Below are 6,164 nucleotides of genomic sequence, written 5' to 3' on the forward strand. Positions count from 1 at the left end.
TTGTATAGAAAAAGCTGTTAATGTTATTACATTGTGTAACAAAATAATGTGAAAATAAAGCTTTACATAAAACAGAATGCTACACAGAAAATGACAAGCTTATTTCAACTAGCTCAGTTTTTTTTTTCTTTGCCTCTAGGCAAAATTGTTCTCATTACCAAGTTATCAGATACTTGGGCCTACTGAGGAGACGTTTATGTTCGTTGTCAATGTGCCAAAGTACTCTATACTGCCTATGGATATTTTTTTATTGTTTGGAACAATGTTACCATGAAGATGTAAAACATATTCTTAGGCTTTACAGTGTTAATTTTAATGCCTGACAATAAGTATTCCATAAGAATTCTAATTTTCTAACAAAGTACCAATAAAGTTGCCATTATTTTCTCCTGTGGCGCCCAGTTAGAAATTTTCTGCACATCATTTAGTGAATCACTAACTAGCTTTGGCAGTATGACAGTCTACATCTGCATGGTGACAAATGGTTGAAAAGACAATAAAGGTTTTATTTTGAGTGTTGCCCAAGTAGATGTGAAAACAACTCTATTTATGTAAAAATAAAAAGGTCTTTTGAACAAGTTAAAATAAAGTTTATTTTTTGTTGTTTTTCTGTCCTTTACATCAGATGGGAAGTATGTAATATTTTGTCAAAAAATGTCGAACAAGCAAAATGTTTTTTTTACAATGACTTTCAAAAGTCTCCACACCCAAATTAAAATGGCAGGTAAAAACAATGACATGCTGAATAGTTTAAAAATTTTATTCACAAGTAAAGTGACATTTTTATTGCACAGTTAATCAGAAAATGTAACCTAAGTAGGTTGACAATACCTGATCTCCCTACTTCCCTGTTGTTCTCTTGTATTAGTTTCAGAGAAAACTCCTGCTTTTTCAATGTGACAGTTGTTCTAAGATTTGCTTCATTTTATTGTGGATTATGGACAAACTTCAACAAGAAACAAAGTTTTTCTGATTTCTTCAGATTTTTCCAAGATGTCAGATGGAATGAAGTGTCTTTAAAATGTTACCTTTAAAATTCATCCCCAGCTTTGCCTCCATTTACTCCAAAGGCAGTGAATTAACCAATCACAGTATTAGAAAGCAATGATGTCATCATCTTTACTTTCCCAAACAGTTCAAAGGTATTATAATCCTGGTGAAGTACACCATGGATGTTGAAAAAAGTAATACAAATAAATTTGTTCTGGCATTTATCAAATTCTTATTATTTTTAATTGCACACTTCAATGGTCTAATCTATATAAATTGCTTCCTTTGAAGAATAAAAAAAACTTTGGAACATTTCTAACCTCCCTGGGGTTTTAGCTAATGGATTCAAATCAGTACATGTCAAGAAAATTCTCTAGGACAGCAAAACTTTATTTAAAGTTAACAATGTTTTCTATAGCTGATAATAGGTGTGTATCTAAGAAGACACAATGTTGGAACTACATCAGAAGATTGTCCTTCCTCTACTCTGCCTCTCTCAGCTAAAATCTATGCAACTTTTAATGACTTCTAGAGGAAGTCATTAAAAGAAGAATATGTAGATTGTTCAAATCCACTGTATATCGTAGAAGACTCTCCTGTATCACCAAGCATTGATGCACTTTGCATTAATATTTACTGCCCATATTAAAGAAATTATTCACACAAAAGGTGAAAATGGTAACAGTGCAAAGACAGATGAAGGAGACTCAGTTCAGGTCTCTCTTGCTTTCTCTCTGACTGTGTGTCAATATTTACAAATGCCTTGAAGCATCTCTGATTGAATCAGCATGATATCAGATTTGGTGAAAACATGTGGTGTGCTGTTACCCAACATAGAGCTGTCAGTATGCACCAAAACCCGTAGAGTGTGAATCGCAAAGGCGTACTCATCTCGTCGATGCTTTCCTGTCTCTGTGGACTGCCACAAGCTACAGTTTGGCTCAAGACTTTAAATCTATTTATTTTGTTTATTTACTAAATGTTTTTTAAAAAGTGCACCATCTATCCTTGTGAGTATGGAGTTGTGTATCTGGTCTATTTACAGTATGTATTTTTCATCTAACTTTCTAGACGAGCGGTTTCCTAAAACATGATTGCTCAAAGTGCAATAGGTTTAAAGGCAAAAAATTCAATTTGTACTGATTTCTGGCTGTCCCTACTGCACATCATTTTTGATGAATTAAACCCAATCAGATAAAACTTTTGCATGCTCTGCAATTGTGCAACGTATCTTCAACAACCACATTAACAAATTTAGCTGATTTGTTCCTGTACTGCAAGAGACTCAGCCTTACACTGGATTCAATTCATTTGAATACAGTGCAAGTTAATGCTTAATGGAGACTCATCTGTAACTATAGACCTCACATCTCACTCCACGTTTTAGAATACAATCTGTACAGAGAATAAAAGAGAAGAGCACCATGCTGGCCTCACCAAGTTTTGAGCCCGTGGCATCTTCTCTGTGTGTACTTGTTCACACTGCCAAGAAGCTCTGCTCCTGCTGGTTCTGCATCCTGTGTCGAGAATAAACTGACTTTCCAATTTCTTTATTTAGCGCTGCCTGAATTTCGTTAGAAAAGCTAATAACAATTTTACAATTTTTCACCAAATTTTGAATGACAGGGACGCAGGGAAGTTGGCCCAGAACAAGAGACCCTGGGTAAGCGGGTAGCCCATCACAGGTTCAATACGTAGACGCACAACACCCATGAAAACAAAAAGTTACCTCTCCAGCTAATTTAGGGTGACCAGTTAAGACAACATCTGCATATTCATGCTGAAAAAAGACACATATTATTTTATACACAAGGGAAGAACAGATGTACAGTCAACAATGATATTTCTGCACCTGCCTACATTTCCTTCTTTGTGGAAGTAGCTGGGAATTACATTGCCTGTCTTTATTTGTACAATTAGGACAAGAAGATTTCACTTTCTACTCCTGGGTTTGCTCCCTTGTGTTGCCTCCTGTAGTGACTCTAACAATCCTGAGAAAGAGCAGGTGGTCTTGTTTTGAGTGACCTTTCCATGTGGGGGGAGTCACCAGGGCCAGAGCGGCCTGAGGATAAAGCCACAGGGTCCAGCTGCTTAGCTAGTTAGCAGTAATGAGGGCAAAAATATAGGCAATAATGATAGATCTTCTTTCTATCTCTGCTTTCCTAAAAAACCTTTTTGTTTGTCTGTTTTGTATTTTGTCTGTCTATATGTACAAGTTTGTCTCACTTACTGTATCTTTTTAATGTGTACTTATAGTAATTCAATTCAATCTCATATACTGTACTTCAAGCATTTCTTTTCAGGTAAATTATATTGCAATTGTTTACAGCTACTCCAAAGTCACATAAAATTTTAACTTGACATAAATACATATTGAGGCCATGATTGAAAAAAAAAGAAAACATAGTGTAGTGCTGTGACCTACAGAATAATGGGCAAAAGTTACATACACAACAAGTAAGTTACAAAAAATCATTGCTAACTTTTGGCAATGACTTTTTGCTAAAAGTCATTGCCTCTAGAACCCGACGGACCCACCGGTGGGTCCGTCGGGTTCTAGAGGTCAACAGAGACTGAAAACTCCAATGAGTGAAAGAGGTTAAGGTGATTGTTAGGAAAGTCTATATTACTAGAGAATTCAGTGAAAGGAAATATGTGTTAGACAAAACAATTTCACTAATACCACTATGAGTAACTATATCAAAACCAATTCAAGAGATAAGAGGAGGACATTAGACTATAACAGTGTCAGTGCTTCAGGATTTACCACACAGAGATATGTGTCTTAACTTTATTCTGGAGTCTAAAGGAAAATGTAGAGTAGATGCAGAGGGGACAAGTTGCTTGAAAGCCTGAAAAGAGCTGTGACTGTCATAATTTGGCGATTAATTTTAGTGTTGGTCCACTATGTTTTGTCATATCCAAAGTTTGGGCAGCTGTTTACCCAGACGTTCTAGAGCACTGTGTGCTTGTCTCTGCTGAAAAGCTTTATGGAGATGCTGATTTCATCATCCAGGATTTAGTACCTGGCAATACTACCAAACGTACCAACACCTTCTTTAATGACCACCACACATTATCAGTGTGCTGGATTGACCAGCAAACTCACCTGACTTAAGCTCCATAGAGTGGAATATTACTAAGAGAAAGATGAGAGACTCCAGACCCAACCCTCAGAGGAGCTGATACCCTAAACTTTAACACCTCAGTATTGCCGTATCTTAATTCCTTCATGCCATGCTACAATGACTCTATAGTAATTCATGCAAAGAGAACCAAGTTTAGACCAGATGTCTGATTTTTCATATTCTCTGTTTTCATGCCTTGATCTACATATAATTCCTTGCTAGTTTTTTTACGTCCCTATGTTTAGTAAGTTTTGTCTGTTAAATTTCTCAGTGATCGATCTCATTAGTGGCTGTCAGCACATTGACTTGGTTCTCTTCACCACAAGGCTTAACAGGTTGCTGTAGTGCTACTGTGTGCAAGCAGAGTCCCCCAGTGACAGAGAGGGAGTGAGCATGTACAGAGCTTTAGGGGGAACATATTGATGGGGAAACTCACACTGACTTAACACCTACAGTATATAACACTGGAAAAAGCCCCAATTTGCTGAGGGGTAACATTTAGTGGTGGTCCTGCGCATTTGCCGCCCACTTAAAGCACTGCCACAGTGTCGTTTTCATAGTTTTCTAGGGATGCATGCTTTTAGGTTTTTGTTTGATATTGTTAATTGTTTTTGTTTCTCTATGCAAGTAGGTATGGATAAATGTGCTCAATACAGCATATGTTCTGTTTACTTTGCTTTGTGTGCGTTTTAAACTTTCAGATTTGATTGATTATTTAAATGGCACCTCTGATTGCTCTTGTTCAACCTCTATTTTCAAAAACACAACAAGCCAGTTGCAAACACTCGTCAAAATGTCGCTGTAAGTGTGGAATGAGTAATACTGGAGAAAAACAACCCAGTTTTTGCTGGAAGGGTGTTTGCAACAAATCATCCATAAATGCTTCTTAACTAGCAGACACCAAATAGCTGTGAAACTACTGGGTGATCCTCTCTTGCCAAGAGGCACAGTGCACTCTTTACTCCTGCATAGCAGTTTGACTTCCTTTTCAGCAGTCATGGCAGAATTTGCTGAACTGGAGGCTTTATGAGAAAATCACTATAAATGCTGGTACTTGATCTTTACCCGAGGTTGTGAAGGTTATTCCACAAATCTGCCAGAGGATATGGATTAAAACTGTCCTCTGTGCCCTTTTTTTTGCAAATTTTTCCTCATCTCTGCAAAGTTCCTGAACTTTAGTGGAATTAGGAGCATTTTCACAGCTCCTAATCTACTAAATAAGAAGCCTGCGGAGATTATTAAAAAATCTCAGTTCCAAAGTGATTTAATCTGGAACTTGAGGATGAAGCTTTTGAAATAAGAACTAGTAAATAAGACATGTTGGCGTTTTGGCTTTCCAGAACTTGTTTCTGTTTCTCTTAGGTGAAGTGGTGGGGTGGTCACTCTCTACAGCTGCACTTCCATTGTGTCTTGTCTTCTTCATATCCTGACAACTATTTAAGAAGGGATCAGACACTTCTTTAACACTAAATCATTGCAGTCACTACTGAGACAACTGCCATTCCCAAAGTATGTACTGTGATTGATCTTTGTTTCCACTCTTGGTGATCTTTTTCCTTCATTCTTCCGCTGCAGAATCACTCTATGTTTTAGGAAGATTTTATCCTGCATTTCTCCAGTTGATCAAACTCCTTCTTTCCATAAGGACCCTCAACTTAGTGTTCAGTTTCCACAACTTTGCTGCAAAGATAATTTATTTGCAACCCACTTGCCTGTCTACAAAACTCTGTTGCCTTAATGAGCTTCATAGAAGCTGCTCCTTTGTTTTTAACCCAGGAACCCTGTTTATATCCAATCAGCTAAAACTGGCTTTGATTTAAGTTAGAGAAAAGTGAAGTAGCCTTCTTTCAGCAAGCTGACCTTCAGCGCACAGAAGCAACAGAAAACCTTTTTTCTTTTTAGGTTTTATTGGCTCTAATGACCTTTTTTAAGAGTGGTCCAACATGATAGCGTGTTGAGAGAGACAATGAAGACATGTGGGAAAGGTTAGTCTGGGACTCGAACCAATGATGGCTGTATCAAGGACTAAGGACTATGGGTCTCTAC

This window comes from Xiphophorus hellerii, chromosome 6 (genome assembly GCF_003331165.1).
Source record: "Xiphophorus hellerii strain 12219 chromosome 6, Xiphophorus_hellerii-4.1, whole genome shotgun sequence".
Lineage (NCBI taxonomy): Eukaryota > Metazoa > Chordata > Actinopteri > Cyprinodontiformes > Poeciliidae > Xiphophorus > Xiphophorus hellerii.